This window comes from Heterodontus francisci, chromosome 29 (assembly GCF_036365525.1).
Source record: "Heterodontus francisci isolate sHetFra1 chromosome 29, sHetFra1.hap1, whole genome shotgun sequence".
Classification (NCBI taxonomy): Eukaryota; Metazoa; Chordata; class Chondrichthyes; order Heterodontiformes; family Heterodontidae; genus Heterodontus; species Heterodontus francisci.
Genome location: NC_090399.1, coordinates 42267067 through 42284266, shown reverse-complemented (window position 1 = coordinate 42284266; position 17200 = coordinate 42267067). Strand labels below are relative to the sequence as shown.

Genomic DNA, 17200 nt, shown 5'->3' with positions numbered 1-17200 from the left:
ACATTATTAGTCTGCTTTGTTCATTGCTGAAATAAAAAGAGTTTAATACTTCAACTGCTGAACTAAACTGCTGAATTCCTATCTCTGGAAAGATCCTTTTTTCATCGGATCTTGGAAGACTGCAAGTCAACTTTGGCCATGGTGTATCAGATGACCCTTCATCGGAAGCGTAATCTGCAAAGACTTGATTGTTTTTTTCTATTTTTTCCGGGCAGCTAATTAAAAACCAAACTACTGTTAGTTTGAGGATATGTATGTGAATGCCGGAGTTAGTTTTAAAAAAAGTTATAAAAGTCTTTAGATATTGTTTTATCTTAGCAGCGTTTAAGATATATTTAGTTTTTGTAAATAAACAGTTAATTTGTTGATATCTAAAAGATGCCTGGTTTAGTTCACCTCTTTTGGGGGTTATTAGACTGTTTCAATTTGGCTGCTGCTTTCTTTGATTTGGAAAGCTTAAAGAAATATGATGTGACCTATGGAGCGACGGGACTGACTTGACAGTGCATTGCTCCCACTGCAATCAGAATCATAACTTAATTTGATTGAGGGCTTTGTCCTGAGCCGTCATAACAGTAGTCAGATACGGTTTCATTGCGCCATTAGCCCAAGCAGTGAGTGGTGAATGGCAGCTCACATCCTGCACAGCTGTGGTGTTAGCAGGTACACAGGGAAAAACAAAAGCAAATTAAAGTTCTCCTTAGGTCACTGGTTCAATTCTGGACATTACAGAGAGAGCAATACAGATCAGTTTCTTTCAATACAGTACATGAGGTGCCTCATTACATTTACCGTTATAGGTTATATTTACAATGTGCATTTACCTTTCATGTCAAACAGTCTTTGGTGCAAACAGCCCAAGGGGTTTTACCCAGGTTCCTGTCCCTCAGTTCACTATGGTGAAAGGAATTTTCCCCATCGAGCCTTTGCAGCGGCAGCCTCAAGATTTAATGTGTCCCTCAGCACATAGTCCTGGACCTTGGAATGCACCAGTCTGCAACACTCGGTCATGGACAACTCTTTGCACTGGAAGACCAGCAAGTTTCAGGCAGACCAAAGAGCATCTTTTGCCGAGTTGATGTTCCTCCAGCAGCAGTTGATGTTTATCTCAGTGTGCGCCTATGGGAACAGCCCGTAGAGGACGGAGTCCTGTATTACACAGCTGCTCAGGATGAACCTCAACAAAAACCACTGCATCTCGTTCCAGGTATGCTTTGTGAAAGCACATTCCAGAACGAGGTGGGCGATGGTCTCTTCCCCACCGCAGCCTCCTCGAGGACAGCGTGTGGAGGCGGATAGTCTCCGGGTGTGCAGGAAGGATCTGACAGGGAGGGCCCTTCTCATCACCAGGCAAGCTACAGCTTGCTGTTTGTTTGAAAGTTCTGGTGATGAGACATGCTGCCACATGACTTTGAAAGTCTGCTCATGGAACCATCTGACAGGATCCACCAAATCCTTTTTCCACAGGGTGTCGAGGACATTATGTGCAGACCACAGCATGATGGATGTGTGGTGAAACATGTTTTCCTGCACAAACATTTCCACAAGGGAAAGTTGGAACTGCACAGTCCAACTGAATGGAGCGTTCTGCGGCAACGTGGCCAGACCCACCCTTCTTAACACTGGGGACAGATAGAACCTCAGCACATATCGACACTTGGGTATTTGTACGCCAGGGGTCTCCGCACAGCCCTGAGTCAGCCACACACAAAAGGTGGCCATCAGGGTGGGGGCAACGTTGGGCATTTTTTAACATCACAAACATAATGAGGTTAATTTTAAGTGTTAAGGATGTTGTCCTCCAATACAAGGACTCCCTTAACCTGGCCAAGTACCTGTTACAATGAGATTGAGGAAGGTTGCAGAGGTCTGTGTGTCAGAAGGACACATGCCCATAAGCTATTTTTATAGAAGAATCAAATATAAACAAACATCACTGTGTGAATATTAGATTATGTGTAAAACAGTATATCGTGCAGTTCGCGCCAATTGAGTGGGATTGCAGATGCTGTTTCACTGGGAAGTGAGACATTCTCCTTGGTTACTGCCTGTTGATTCATTGTTCTCTGTAACTGGCCTACTTGTGACTGGATAGAGAAACTGGACTGGGATAGTTGGTCATAAAGACTGGGACACCAGGGGACAGGGCAGGGGGTGGGGTAGAGTAAAGAAAAGAGACCAGAAGCAATTTGTATATTTGTCAAGGATAAATATTTATGAAGCTTCTATTTCATTGGAGCAGAGATGTGGATTCCTCTGACACAGGTACACTGAAACATCATGAGTATAAGCTGAGTGGGACAGGGAATGTGTATTGGATGGACAGTAGAGTTTGGTCAATACACATTCCCTGTCCCACAAGGCTCTCACAGTAGAGATTGGGCAATGCAGATTAGGTTAGAAAGACAATTCTAATAGTCCATTCCTCCCAGTCTCACACCCACAGTTACACATTTTCAGTAAAGTGTTTTGAATCAGACACCAACTGAGCCATGAGCAGCCAGAGCTGAACAGATCTTTAAAGACACAGTCACCTAAAGTAAACTACAAGAGAGAGGAGCACTATTGTCATTCAAACAGGGGCAAAAGAAAGGGAACATTCTCTTGAGAAATGTCTCTGTGAAAGTGTCGAGATGAGACAAGTCAGCAGCACTGTGAAAGGACACTTGGCCTCCCTCATAGACCAGGTAAACTCCAATGTGGCTGGGCTTCCCACTCAGAGCTAGCAGGGTGACTGTCGGTGAGGTTAGAGCACAGTACCGCTCTCTATTGCTCAGGGACAGTGCCAGGTATCCATTCTCAGGCTTCAAAGCAATGTCTCCCTTCCTGTTAATGGAGTCTGGCCACACCAGGTCCCATTTGGACTTGCCACTCACTTTCACCTCCCAGTAGTGCGTCCCCACCGTGAAGCCCTCAGTGGCCAGGACAGAGACACACACACCGAACCTGGCCGGACTGTCGGGAAGCAGCTGCTTGGTATCAATGACAGTCACACTGGTCAAGTCGGGCAGACAGCAGCAGCCAAGTGTTTGCTGTTCGAGGGTCCAGAGTCAGGGCAAGCACAACTGCAGAATAAAGTCCATGGGTGACTGGAGTTCCCTCTCATTGGTGGATAACCAAGGAAGGACAGTGATTGACTCTTGGGGGAGGGGGAATGAGCCAATTGTTCCTTTACTGGAGTGGAGTGAGTGCCACTTTAACTGGGAGTGTGTGTGGAATGGACTGCAGGTAAAATATTACACCATTTTCCTCCCTTCAGAGAGAGGACACTGTCCAATGTGAGAAATGTTAAGCATATTTTAAAAGATCACCACATTGTAAAACAGATTTCATTTCCGATCAATAAAAAGGAAGAGTTCCTCAGAAATCTGAGCATGGGGAGGGGTCAGAAATCACCAAGCATTTCCACCCAACTGCTGTGACCCAGTTGCCCACAAACTGGCCCTGGTAGAAGAACAGCAGCCCCACCGACCTCAGTAAAAGACACACAGTCCGCACCACTTCAACTGGGCAAAGAGCACTGATCAATTTCCATTGCTGCTATCGTCAATTACAAAGTCACTGCTTAATGTGTTCCACACACCAGCTCTTTCAGTGCAGAAACAGGATGTTCAGTGTGGAGGCTGCACCTGCTTACAGTGAGTGTCTCAGTAAATTACACTACACCAGCTCAATCAGTTCAGCTCCACATAATCCAACCAGCTTTCTTTGTTTCAAAATAGACTATTTTTAATCTTTGCTATTTGTCTTGTCATCTGCTCCTCCTGCCAAGCTTCTGTGGAGATCAGGGTCCTCTGCTGTCCTTAATCAGGATAGTTAGGGTGGCACAGTGGCAGCCTCACAGCTCCAGTGACCCGGGTTCAATTCTGGGTACTGCCTGTGTGGAGTTTGCAAGTTCTCCCAGTGATCGCGTGGGTTTTCATCGGGTGCTCCGGTTTCCTCCCACAGCCAAAGACTTGCAGGTTGATAGGTAAATTGGCCATTGGAAATTGCCCCGAGTATAAATAAGGGAAGGTAGGAACATGGGATTAATGTAGAACTAGTATAAATGGGTGGTTGATGGTCAGGACAGACTTGGTGGGTCGAAGGGCCTGTTTAGTGCTGTATCTCTAAAATAAAATAAAATTGTTGTGATAAAGTTGCGACAAACAGGTGACACAATCAGAGTGTGCCTTTTCTATGTGAAGTACTAATGGTTCTACACACAGGTTCCCTCGAAGGAATGTGTTTGTCCATTTTTAGATTTATTAGAGTCACAACTTTGGGACAATCCATCCACTGTGTCTGCTTTGGCCTCCTTATCTCGAGAGACAATGGGTAAGCGCCTGGAGGTGGTCAGTTGTGTGTGGAGCAGTGCCTGGAGTGGCTATAAAGGCCAATTCTAGAGTGACAGGCTCTTACACAGGTGCTGCAGAAAAATTTGTTTGTCGGGGGCTGTTACACAGTTGGCTCTCTCCTTGCGCTTTTGTCTTTTTTCCTGCCAACTGCTAAGTCTCTGCGACTCGCCACACTTTAGCCCCGCCTTTATGGTTGCCCGTCAGCTCTGGCGAACGCTGGCAACTGACTCCCACGATTTGTGATCAATGTCACAGGACTTCATGTCACATTTGCAGACGTCTTTAAAGCTGAGACATGGACGGCCGGTGGGTCTGATACCAGTGGCGAGCTCGCTGTACAATATGTCTTTGGGGATCCTGCCATCTTCCATGCGGCTCACATGGCCAAGCCATCTCAAGCGCCGCTGACTCAGTAGTGTGTATAAGCTGGGGATGTTGGCCGCCTCGAGGACTTCTGTGTTGGAGATAAGGTCCTGCCACCTGATGCCAAGGATTCTCCGGAGGCAGTGAAGATGGAATGAATTGAGACGTTGCTCTTGGCTGACATACGTTGTCCAGGCCTCACTGCCATAGAGCAAGGTACTGAGGACACAGGCCTGATACACTCGGACTTTTGTGTTCCGTGTCAGTGCGCCATTTTCCCACACTCTCTTGGCCAGTCTGGACATAGCAGTGGAAGCCTTTCCCATGCGCTTGTTGATTTCTGCATCCAGAGACAGGTTACTGGTGATAGTTGAGCCTAGGTAGGTGAACTCTTGAACCACTTCCAGAGCGTGGTCGACAATATTGATGGATGGAGCATTTCTGAAGTCCTGCCCCATGATGTTCGTTTTCTTGAGGCTGATGGTTCGGCCAAATTCATTGCAGGCAGCCGCAAACCTGTCGATGAGACTCTGCAGGCACTCTTCAGTGTGAGATGTTAAAGCAGCATCGTCAGCAAAGAGGAGTTCCCTGATGAGGGCTTTCCGTATTTTGGACTTCGCTGTTAGACGGGCAAGATTGAACAACCTGCTCCCTGTGTATAGTGGGCAAACTGCGTTAGCACAAACTGTAAGCATTTAAATACAGTCCTCACTGCTATCAAGTGTAATGGGTTAAGTAAAATTCCTGTCACCCTCCCACACACAGGTTACAGTCTGCCAGCCAGTCCATATTGGTATTTACCCCACTGTCCACCCCTCCACCGGGGAATTGTACGAATCACACATCCCTTCATCCACCTCTCCAACCAAACCTCGAATGTCGACAGTTTCTGTGTTGAGCCACTAACCCTGCAAGTGAATTCTACAGACACAACTCGGGAAATAATCATTTACAATTGAACACAGGCTGGGAGTTAGATCACCCCTGTTGACCTGGATACAGGATTACTGGTGGAGGCAATGTCATTCATTCATTTACCTGGATGGATGATTTCCTTCATTTCCCTCAATAGTTTGTACTGTAAAGGACATTTGTATGTCCCCAGGCACACATTCCCAGACATAGCAGTGGGCGTCTCCTCAGAAAACATGCCAATAACATTAATATCTGTCAGAGAACACAAGGACAGAAGATCATCAAGAACTAGGAGCAGGAGGAGGCTATACACCCCCTTGAGTCTGCACCACCATTCAATAAGACCATGGCTGAACCTCAACTCCACTTTCCCACCCCATCCCCATATCTCTCAATTTCTTAGAATCCCAAAATGTAATCGACTCAGCCTTGAATATACTCAGCAAATGGGCATCCACAGTCCTCAGGCACAGAGAATTCCAAAGATTCACAACCCTCTGAGTAAAGAAATTTCTCTTTGTCTCTGTCCTAAATGGATGCTCCTTTATCCTGAGACTATGGCCCTAGTTCTAGACTTTCCAACCAGGGGAAAAACAGCTTCTCTGTCTCCACCCTGTCACATCCTGTCTTTGCAACATAATATCTGAGATCAGCTCTCATTTTTCTAAACTCCGGAGAGTTTAGGCCCAAAATACTCAAGGTCTCCTCAGAGGACGACCCGCTCATGCCAGAAATTAAATTCTGTGAACTTTTGTTCCACCTTGTCCAAGGCAAATAGCTCCTTTGGTAGAGAGACTAAAACTGTACACATCACTCTTTGTGTGGTCTCACCAAAGCCCTGGACAATTGCAGCAAGACCTCCTTACTCTTGTACTCTAAGCCCCAGCAATAAAGGCTAATTTTGTATGAAGTGAGTTAACACGACAGGATTCAGACTGAAAAACACATTGGGATGTGGAACTGCTACATCAGCAATAGTTCATTATTGACAATACATACCTGTCCCTCCAAGAACTAACCTCCTTGAAGAGAAAACAGAAACAATGTTAGTTTGTTGTTGCAGCTTCATGGAACACAAAAGCAAGCTGAAGTGAATTAAACTGGATGAGGTGAAAACCAACTTGGGACAGTACATTCTCATCAATTCCACACTCAATGTACCTTGGACACACATTCCCAACAGAGTTCATCATTTCACTGAAGATTCACTTTGGTTTGGTCCAATATTATTCCATTTTAGATCAAGTCCTCTTGGAACAGTTACTGTAATAATGTAAGAATTAATACGGACAATGAAGAATCAGGCTCTGGCTTTTTTATTGGTTCATGGGATATGGGCATCACTACCTAGGCCAGCTTTTAAAGCCCGTCCCTCATTGCCCTTAAGAAGTTGCTTTCTTGAACCACTGGAGTCTGTGTGTTGCAGCTACACATACACTCCTGTTAGGGAGGGAGTGCGGGACTTTGATCCAACTACGATATAGTTCCAAGTCAGGATGGTGTGTGTCTTGGAGGGGAACTTGCAGTGGTGGTATTCCCATGTGTCTGCTGCCTTTGTCCTTCTGGATGGTAAAGGCCGCAGGATCTGGTTAGATTTCCAGGACCAACACAAAGCTGGTTTTTGCTCAGGAATGTCAGGTTGACAGCTGAGCTCCAAGTCAGAAGGTTGTGGAGCTCAAGACGAGAAATCAGGATAAGATGCTCTGCAGCCCAGTGCTGAGGGGCTGCTTTGCTGCCAGAGGTGCTGTCCTCATCCAGCGATGCTAAGCCAAGGCCCCTCTGCCCTCATTCTGGGAATTAAAATCAGATGTTTAAGATTCTATCACACCACTCCCACCTGAATTGATGCTAAACCTTTATAAACTACGAGATTGGCCGCAGCTGGAGAATTGTGACCAATTCTAGGCCTCACAATTTAGGAATATGAAGGATTTGGTGAATGTACAGAAGAGATTTACTAGAATGGTTCCAGGGACTAGGTTATTACAGTTACACAGACAGACTGGAGAAGCTGGGATAATAAGAAATGCTGGAAATACTCAGCAGGTCTGGCAGGATCTGTGGAGAGAGAAGCAGAGTTAAAGTTAGAGTTCTGATGAGGGGTCACTGACTTGAAACGTTAACTCTGCTTCTCTCTCCACAGGTCTGGCAGCACCTGATGATTATTTCCAGCATTTCTTGTTTTTATTTCAGATTTCCAGCATCCGCTGTATTTTGCTTTTATTTTACTGGGGCAGCTGGGGTTCTTCTCCTGCGAGAAGAGAAGCCTAAAAGGAGATTTGATCGAGGTGTTTAAAATCACATAAACTAAAATCAGGAGAAACTGTTTCCAATGGCTGAAGGATCAATAAGCAGAGGACACAGATTTAAAGGTGATTGGCAAAAGACCCAGAGGTTGACAGGAGAATAAAAATGTTTTTCCCAAAGAGTGCTGAGGATTTGAAATGCACTGCCTGATAGGGCGGTGAATACAGATTCAACAGATATCTTCAAAAAGGAATTGGATAAAAAATTGATGGAGGGAAAATTACAGGAATGGGGGAAGGAGCAGGAGAGAGGCACGAACTGGATTGCTCTTCAAAAGAGCCAGCACAGACCCGATGGGTCGAATAGCCTCCTACTGTGCTGAATATTTTTTATTGCTTTTGGTTGAGAATCAATTAGTCCTCATTCATCTCACTGCTGATCACAAAATGCTGACATGTTCACCACACTGGATCCAGCTGGTCTCCAGAATGCACCGCGGCCTGAGCGATGGGGCCTTTTCTCGGCCGCGCTGCACTGTGGGAAAACAGAGTTGCCATTGCCGCCTTCGGGAATCGAGTGAATGACGGAGCCGAGGGACAGTCGGCAGCTCCGTACTCTGACAGAACCAGTTACCTGACGACTAGGAGGGGGAAGGGCAGCAGGAAGAGCCAAACTCGGCCGACAGCTCTGTTACCTGCTCCTGTTCCCTTTTAAAACCCATTTAGCCCTTCAAAAAAATCAGTAAAGGCGAGACGGAAGAAGGAAACTACTGGTGATTGTTGAGGCTCGAAAGGAAGGAGCAGGAGAGAGTAGAACAGTTCGTGATATAGTGGGTGACATTTAGAGATGGATCAGGATTTATTCAAGGTAAATTATGACAGACAAAGGGACACGTTAAACCGGGGGAACTTAAATTTAGGATGGCCAGGAATTTCTTCACTCAAAGAGGACAGGTGCATGGATTTCCAGACAGAGGTTAAAAACAAAGATGCGGGTTTAGAATATTTTCACAAATATAATTAACTGGATAAGAAATAGTGACAGTAGATGCATGGATATAACATTGACTAACAGACAGAAAGCAGAGTGTAATGGTTTTAGTTTAGTGATACAGCACTGAAACAGGCCCTTTGGCCGACCGAGTCTGTGCCGACCATCAACCACCCATTTATACTAATCCTACACTAATCCCATATTCTTACCACATCCCCACCTGTCCCTATATTTCCCAACTACCTACCTATACTAGGGGCAATTTATAATGGCCAATTTACCTACCAACCTGCAAGTCTTTTGGCTTGTGGGAGGAAACCGGAGCACCCGGAGAAAACCCACGCAGACACAGGGAGAACTTGCAAACTCTACACAGGCAGTACCCAGAAGAGAAGTCCAAAAGGAGATTTGATCGAGGTGTTTAAAATCACAAAAACTAAAATCAGGAGAAACTGTTTCCAATGACTGAAGGATCAATAAGCAGAGGACACAGATTTAAAGGTGATTGGCAAAAGACCCAGAGGTTGACAGGAGAATAAAAATGTTTTTCCCAAAGAGTGTTCAGGATTTGAAATGCACTGCCTGATAGGGCGGTGAATACAGATTCGCTGGAGCTGTGAGGCTGCGGTGCTAACCACTGAGCCAATGTGCCGCCCAAATGGTTGTTCTTCTTCAGTCTGGAGGGAAGTTATACAGTGGTGTTCAGTATTAGGAACCCACTCTTTTTCAGATATTAAAGACTTGGAGTTGGGTTGACAGGACATCGTTTCAAAGTTTACAGAAGACATTAAATTCAAATGTAGTGAACAGTGAGGGGGACAGTGACAGGACATAGACAAGTAAAATGGGCAGAAAAATGGCTGATGAAATTTAACACAGAGACTCCCAGATGGTATGTTGCCTCCCGGGTGCCAGGGTCAGGGATGTCTCGGATCGAGTCGATAGGATTCTTAAGGGGGAGGAGGAGCAGCTAGAAGTCATGGTACACATCGGTACCAATGACATAGCTAGGAAAAGGGATGAGGACCTGAAAAGCGAATATAGTGAGTTAGGTTGAAAGCTAAAAGGCAGGACGAGCAGGGTAGTAATCTCAGGATTGATACCGGTGCCATGTGCTAGTGAGGCTAGAAACAGAGAGCGAGTGCAGCTCAACACGTGGCTACAGAGCTGGTGTAGGAGGGAGGGCTTCAGATATGTGGATCATTGGGATACCTTCAGGGGAAGGTGGGACCTGTACAAGAAGGATGGGTTGCATCTGAACTGGAGGGGCACCAATATCCTGGGCGGGAGGTTTGCTAGAGCTCTTCGGGAGGGTTTAAACTAGTTTGGCAGGAGGATGAGAACCGGAGCGACGGATCAGTGGATGGGGTAGCTGTTGAATAGGCAGATACAGAGCGCAGAGAGTCTGCAAGGAAGGTTAGACAGTTGACAGGGCAAAGTTGCAGCCAGTATGATGGGTTGAAGTGTGTCTATTTTAACGCAAGAAGTGTCAGGAATAAGGGTGATGAACTTAGAGCATGGATCAGTACTTGGAGCTACGATGTTGTGGCCATTACGGAGACTTGGAGATCACAGGGGCAGGAATGGATGTTGGATGTTCCGGGGTTTAGATGTTTCAAAAGGAATAGGGGGGGAGTGGGGGGGGGGGGGGAGGTAAAAGAGGTGGGTGAGTGGCATTGCTAATCAGGGATAGTATCACAGCTGCAGAAAGGGAGGTCGTCGAGGAGGGTTTGTCTACTGAGTCAGTATAGGTGGAAGTCAGAAACAGGAAAGCAGCAGTCACTTTGTTGGCAGTTTTCTATAGACCCCCCAATAGCAACAGAGACATGGAGGAACAGATTGGGAGGCAGATTTTGGAAAGGTGCAGAAGTAACAGGGTTGTTGTCATGGGTGACTTCAACTTCCCTAATATTGATTGGAACCTCCTTTGTGCAAATAGTTTGGATGGAGCAGTTTTTGTCAGGTGTGTCCAGGAAGGTTTCCTGACAATATGTAGATAGGCCGACTAGAGGGGAGGCTATATTGGATTTGGTGCTTGGCAACGGACCAGGCCAGGTGGCAGATCTCTCGGTGGGAGAGCATTTCGGTGATAGTGATCACAACTCCCTGACCATTACTCTAGTCATGGAGAGGGACAGGAGCAGACGGGATGGGAAAATATTTAATTGGGGGAGGGGAATTACAATGCTATTAGGCAGAAACTGGGGAGCTTAAATTGGGAGCAGATGTTCTCAGGGAAATGCATGACAGAAATGTGGAGGTTGTTTAGGGAGCACTTGCTGCGATTGCTGGATAGGTTTGTCCCGATGAGGCAAGGAAGGGATAGCAGGGTGAAAGAACCTTGGATGACAAGAGATGTGGAACAGCTAGTCAAGAGGAAGAAGGAAGCTTACTTAAGGTTGAGGAAGCAAGGATCAGACAGGGCTCTAGAGGGTTACAAGGTAGCCAGGAAGGAACTGAAGAATGGACTTAGGAGAGCTAGAAGGGGACTTGAAAAAGTCTTGGCGGGTAGGATTAAGGAAAATCCCAAGGCATTCTACACTTATGTGAGGAACAAGTGAGGGTGAGGGTAGGGCCGATCATGGATAGTAGAGGGTACTTGTGCCTGGAGTCGGAGGAGGTAGGGGAGGTCCTTAATGAATACTTTGCTTCAGTATTCACTAGTGAGAGGGACCTTGTCGTTTGCGAGGACAGCGTGAAACAGGCTGATAATCTCAAACAGGTTGATGTTAAGAAGGAGGATATGCTGGAAATTTTGAAAGACATGAGGATAGATAAGTCCCTGGGGCCAGACGGGATATACCCAAGGATATTACAGGAAGCAAGGGAAGAGATTGCTGCGCCTTTGGCGATGATCTTTGCGTCCTCACTGTCCACTGGAGTAGTACCAGATGATTGGAGGGTGGCAAATGTTATTCCCTTGTTCAAGAAAGGGAATAGGGATAACCCTGGGAATTACAGACCAGTCAGTCTTACATCGGTGGTGGCAAATTATTGGAGAGGTTTCTGAGAGACAGAATTTATGATTATTTGGAAAAGCATAGTTTGATTAGAGATAGTCAGCATGGCTTTGTGAGGGTCAGGTCATGCCTCACAAGCCTTATTGAATTAATTGAGGATGTGACAAAATACATTGATGAAGGAAGAGCAGTGGATGTGGTGTATATGGATTTTAGCAAGGCATTTGATAAGGTTCCTCATGGTAGGCTTATTCAGAAAGTAAGGAGGCATGGGATACAGGGAAATTTGGCTGTCTGGATACAGAATTGGCTGGCCCATAGAAGACAGAGGGTGGTAGTAGATGGAAACTATTCAGCCTGGAGCTCAGTGACCAGTGGTGTTCCGCAGGGATCTGTTCTGGGACCTCTGCTCTTTGTGATTTTTATAAATGACTTGGATGAGGAAGTGGAAGGCTGGGTTAGTAAGTTTGCCGATGACACAAAGGTTGCTGGAGTTGTGGATAGTGTGGAGGGCTGTTGTAGGTTGCAACGGGATATTGACAGGATGCAGAGCTGGGCTGAGAAGTGGCAGATGGATTTCAACCTGGAAAAGTGTGAAGTGATTCATTTTGGAAGGTCGAATTTGAATGCGGAATACAGGCTTAAAGACAGGATTCTTGGCAGTGTGGAAGAACAGAGGGATCTTGGGGTCCACGTCCATAAATCCCTCAAAGTTGCCACCCAAGTTGATAGGGTTTGTAAGAAGGCGTATGGTGTGTTGGCTTTCATAAACAGGGGGATTGAGTTTAAGAGCCGTGAGGTTATGCTGCAGCTCTATAAAGCCCTGGTTAGATCACACTTGGAATATTGTGTTCAGTTCTGGTCGCCTCATTATAGGAAGGATGTGGAAGCTTTAGAGAGGGTGCAGAGGAGATTTACCAGGATGCTGCCTGGACTGGAGGGCATGTCTTATGAAGAAAGATTGAGGGAGCTAGGGCTTTTCTCATTTGAGCGAAGAAGGATGAGCGGTGACTTGATAGAGATGTACAAGATGATGAGAGGCATAGATAGAGTGGATAGTCAGAGACTTTTTCCCAGGGCGGAAAGGGCTATCACCAGGGGGCATAATTTTAAGGTGATTGGAGGATGGTTTAGGGGAGATGTCAGAGGTAAGTTCTTTACACAGAGAGTGGTGGGTGCGTTTAATGCACTGCCAGCGGTGGTAGTAGAAGCAGATACATTAGGGACATTTAAGCGACTCTTGGATAGGTACATGGATGATAGTAGAATGAAGGGTATGCAGGTAGTTTGATCTTAGAGTAGGTAAAGGGTCGGCACAACATCGTGGGCTGAAGGGCCTGTACTGTTCTATGTTCTGTATGTAAAACAATGCATTTTGGTAGGAAGAATGAGGTGCGATAATATAAACTATGTGAAACCAATGGACGTCAGTGACAGAAAACCTGGTTTAGGTTTCCCTTTGTTGTTAAGCAACTTGAATGCCAAGTTACAGATGTCCACCATCGCCATGGCAATGAATCAGGGAGGGAACAGATACCTTTCACCAGAATCAAGGGGAGGTGGGGAGGGAGAGGAGAAGAGAATAGTGTGGACTTTCAGAGATGTCAAGTCATTTCGATCCAGTTTGGCCTCAATGTTAGTGATGTCCAGCTCAGTGGAGAAGAGTATCCTGTGCATTTTTGTCAGGTTTCGTTCCATTCCTGACTAGTTATTTTCCACCTGAGCTTCCAGCATTTCCATCAACCATTGCACTTGGCCATTGAGGAACTGGTGCAGGTCAGCAAACTGCTGTGTAACATGGAAGATCAGATTACACCCCATTTCCTTAAGGAAAGATGATCAAATATCCACACAAACTTTAGAATTCTACAGAATTGAGGGAGACCACTTGATTCTGGTCAAATAAAAAAATGTCCGACAACGTCCTCAACCTTCTTCAAACTAAGCAATTGTGAAATCCACAGCCTGCAGCCTTGGCCCAGTTGGTAGCCTCTATGAACAGAATGGATCTTGAACCCATGACACAAGACTTGAGCACATAATCTAGGCAGAGACCTTCAGTGCAGTGCTGAGGGAGAACGGCACTATCGGGGGGCGGTACCGAGGAACCTGGTGTAGCTGCAGCTTTTTAGATAAGAAACTGAACTGAAGCCCTGTCTGCATGTTAAAGATCCCTTGGCACTATTGAAAAGAGCAGCGAGTCCTCTCAATGCCTGAAGTGACATCCTGCCTTCAACACTGCCTCAAACAGTTTAACTAGGAATTCATTTACTTCACTAACACATGTAAAATGGCTGCCACATTGAAAGAAAACTTGCATTGATATTACACTATTTACAACCTTTGAACTTCCCAAAGCATCAAGTGTCGTCACTGTTGTCATGTCGCCTGTGTAGCATCCACAACACACACAAAGTGACTGCAGATTACAATCCTTTCTGGACACGGTAAAATCAGACCAACTTACTTTAGAGTGTGCAATCTCAAGTCCTTGTTACTGCAACGCATCTTTCAAAAGAGACCACCTTCTGGTTTAGTGATTGAGAAAGCAACTCCTTTATTCTGCAGTGGAGACAGGAAGGAAGTGCAATGAGCTGTGATACCTGGATACCAGACTAGTTCTGCAAAGTTACTAAGTAGAAGAGAAGCCAGAATTACCCTATGATAAAGTATACAGGAGACCCCAGTCCACCTTCATGTACTGACTAAGTTATACATTTCCACCATTCTCAATTCTCACCTTTTGAGAAGAGATCCCATACCTTGCAAGTTGTGATGAATTCAATTCTCTCTCTAAGTTTCTGCTGCTTGTGAAGTTGAGTCCCTGCACAGATCAAAGTCAGTTTCTCTTGATGTTCCGGGCACAGACGCCTCTCCTCCTCAGTCACATCCTGCAGACCGGTCAGTCTGCAAATGTTATCCATCACATGCCTCAATACACTGTTGGGCTGCAGGGTCAGCTCTGCAGCATCCTCACTACACTGGGGGCAACAGATAGACCTTCCCTGCAACTTCCTGTAAGACACAATATAGAAGTGGCAGAAATTACACTCACAGTCCACTAGGCCAGGATCAACAAATAACCCGAGGCAAAGGGGACATATGTGGGCTTCTCCAGAACTCCCATTCTCTGCACTACAAGCCATGAAACAATTAATTCTGAGGCAGAACAGTTACTATTATTAATCTAACAGCTCTTCTCCTTTTAACAAACTGTGCACTCACAGCAGAGGAATGCATCAGGTACATTCCTTCCACCTGAATGTGTTTTATTGGGTCCCTTTCCATCTAATTGAGTTTAATTCATTCCCCAATGCTGCAAAGTTGGGTACCCTGGTAAAGTGGATCTAGGAACTCAGCTCCAATGATGGTTGAGAGATGTAGCAACTTCCTCATTAACCCTGTCAGGACCTTTGACTGGAACCCTTTTGAAGGGACCAATCATTCCAATCTGTCCAGCACAGAAGCAGGACATTCTACAAGTGCCCTCCCAATTGGACCTGACAAACTAAAATGATATTGTGATGTTAAATGAGGATTGGATTCTGCCGCTCAATGACATCGCCTGTATCCAGCAGAGCCCACTGGTCATGGAGTCTCTTGGACTGGGGAATGAAGCTGCTGACATTGGTGCCAACAAGCTGGATCTCCTGCAGTTACAAAGTGGTGAAGTGTCTGTGTTCCCAGTTAACAGTCTGCAGGACTGTAATAACAGGGTGATAATCACTGTGGTGGATGTTTAAATCCTCTCCTCAGCTTTAGGTGCATCTCAATCTGAAATGTGATGTTCTGATACCTGTTGAATGTTATGTATTGAATTTACACCTAAAGAATGTGTCCCCTGTATGATTTGGTACTGATGTGACCCTGAACGTTTGTGTCCCATACATGCATGGCTCCACAACATTCCCACATTGTGATATGCTGGGATTTCACTTCGAGGCAATGAATGAAAAAATGGAGGATCATAGAATCAAACAACACAGAAGGAGGCCATTCCGCCATTGTGCTGATGTTAGCGCTTAACTTGAGCTATTCAATTAATCGCACTCCCCTGCTCTTTCCCTGTTATGTCCTTTTGCCAATCAAGTATTTATCCAATTCTCTTTTGAACTTTGCTATTGAATCGGCTTCCACTGCTTTATTTGGACAATGCATTCCAGATCATCATAACTCACTGTGTAAAAGAATATTTCCTCATATCACCTCTGGTTCTTTTGCCAATCACCTTCAATCTGTCTCCTCTGGTTACCAGAGATTTTTCCAATAGAAACAGTTTCTCCGCATTTACTCTTTCAAAATCAGGAGATGGGAAAAGGAAGTCGATGGGCTGAATGGCTTCCTTCTGTGCTGTAATGCCTGGATGACTGGAGCAGAGTCTGGTCATGTGATCCTGTAATATCTTGAGTGGGAGGGGCAAGGGCTGCTTTTTTGACACCATCCTGTCTGCTGTGTGATTGGCTCCTGACTCCTTTGTGATGTCAGCTGGAGACGGGTTTACGGCCCTGGTTCCATATCAATGGAGTTGCTAAGGGAGGAGCTGAAGTCGGCAGCTGACACTGTGAGTGACTTTAGACCATATCAATAGGGAAATGGAGAGAAAAGAACAATTTCATATTAAAGTAAGTAATTCAACCAAATGTCACTAATTACAAATATGTTCAAATTAAATATAATCATAGTCACACACACAGTCTCACTGTATTGAAGTTACAGATTCTAGAATTAATAGTCATCACTTTAATATTGAAAGATTCTTGGAGTGAACAGTATCTCAGGAAGCTGGAGAGTGAAGTTGAATCATCACCACACTAACTGGGACTGGAGAAAGGTCTCTGGGTTCACAGAGCAGATCTGGTGGCTCCAAGACTTGCAGGTGATAGGCAAATTGGCCATTGTAAATTGCCCCTAGTGTAGGTAGGTGGTAGTGAATATGGGATTACTGTAGGGTTAGTATAAATGGGTGGTTCATGGTCGGCACAGACTCGGTGGGCTGAAAGGCCTGTTTCAGTGCTGTATCTCTAAATAAATAAATAAAGACCCTCAGTATTGAGGATGGGATGAAACAGCAGCTTCAATAATTGTAAAAGTGAGGAACGTTACTGAGATTCCCATCAGTCCAGGATTTTGCTGAGGTGACAGTCTAACCATGAGGCTCGGACTTTGATGCAACAAATTGACTGTATCTTAACCTGTGTGTAAAGTGAGTCTATACTTCACCTGGGGGAACTTGACACTGACATGTAGAGGGATTTTTAATTTGTCTATTTATCACGCTGTAGCTGAGCTGGTGTGTGTCATTAGTTCATGTCAAAGAGGCTGTAACTGAGTTGGCTGTGCTTGGTGAACCAATTTAGAGAGGGTTTTACACTGTATCCAACTCTT

At 45.4% G+C, this 17200-nt stretch overlaps 1 pseudogene; it reads right to left on the bottom strand.

The window, feature by feature from the left end:
- Nucleotides 1–2534: 2534 nt before the first annotated feature.
- On the bottom strand, nucleotides 2535–14961 carry LOC137345803 (nuclear factor 7, ovary-like; annotated as a pseudogene).
- Nucleotides 14962–17200: the final 2239 nt, after the last annotated feature.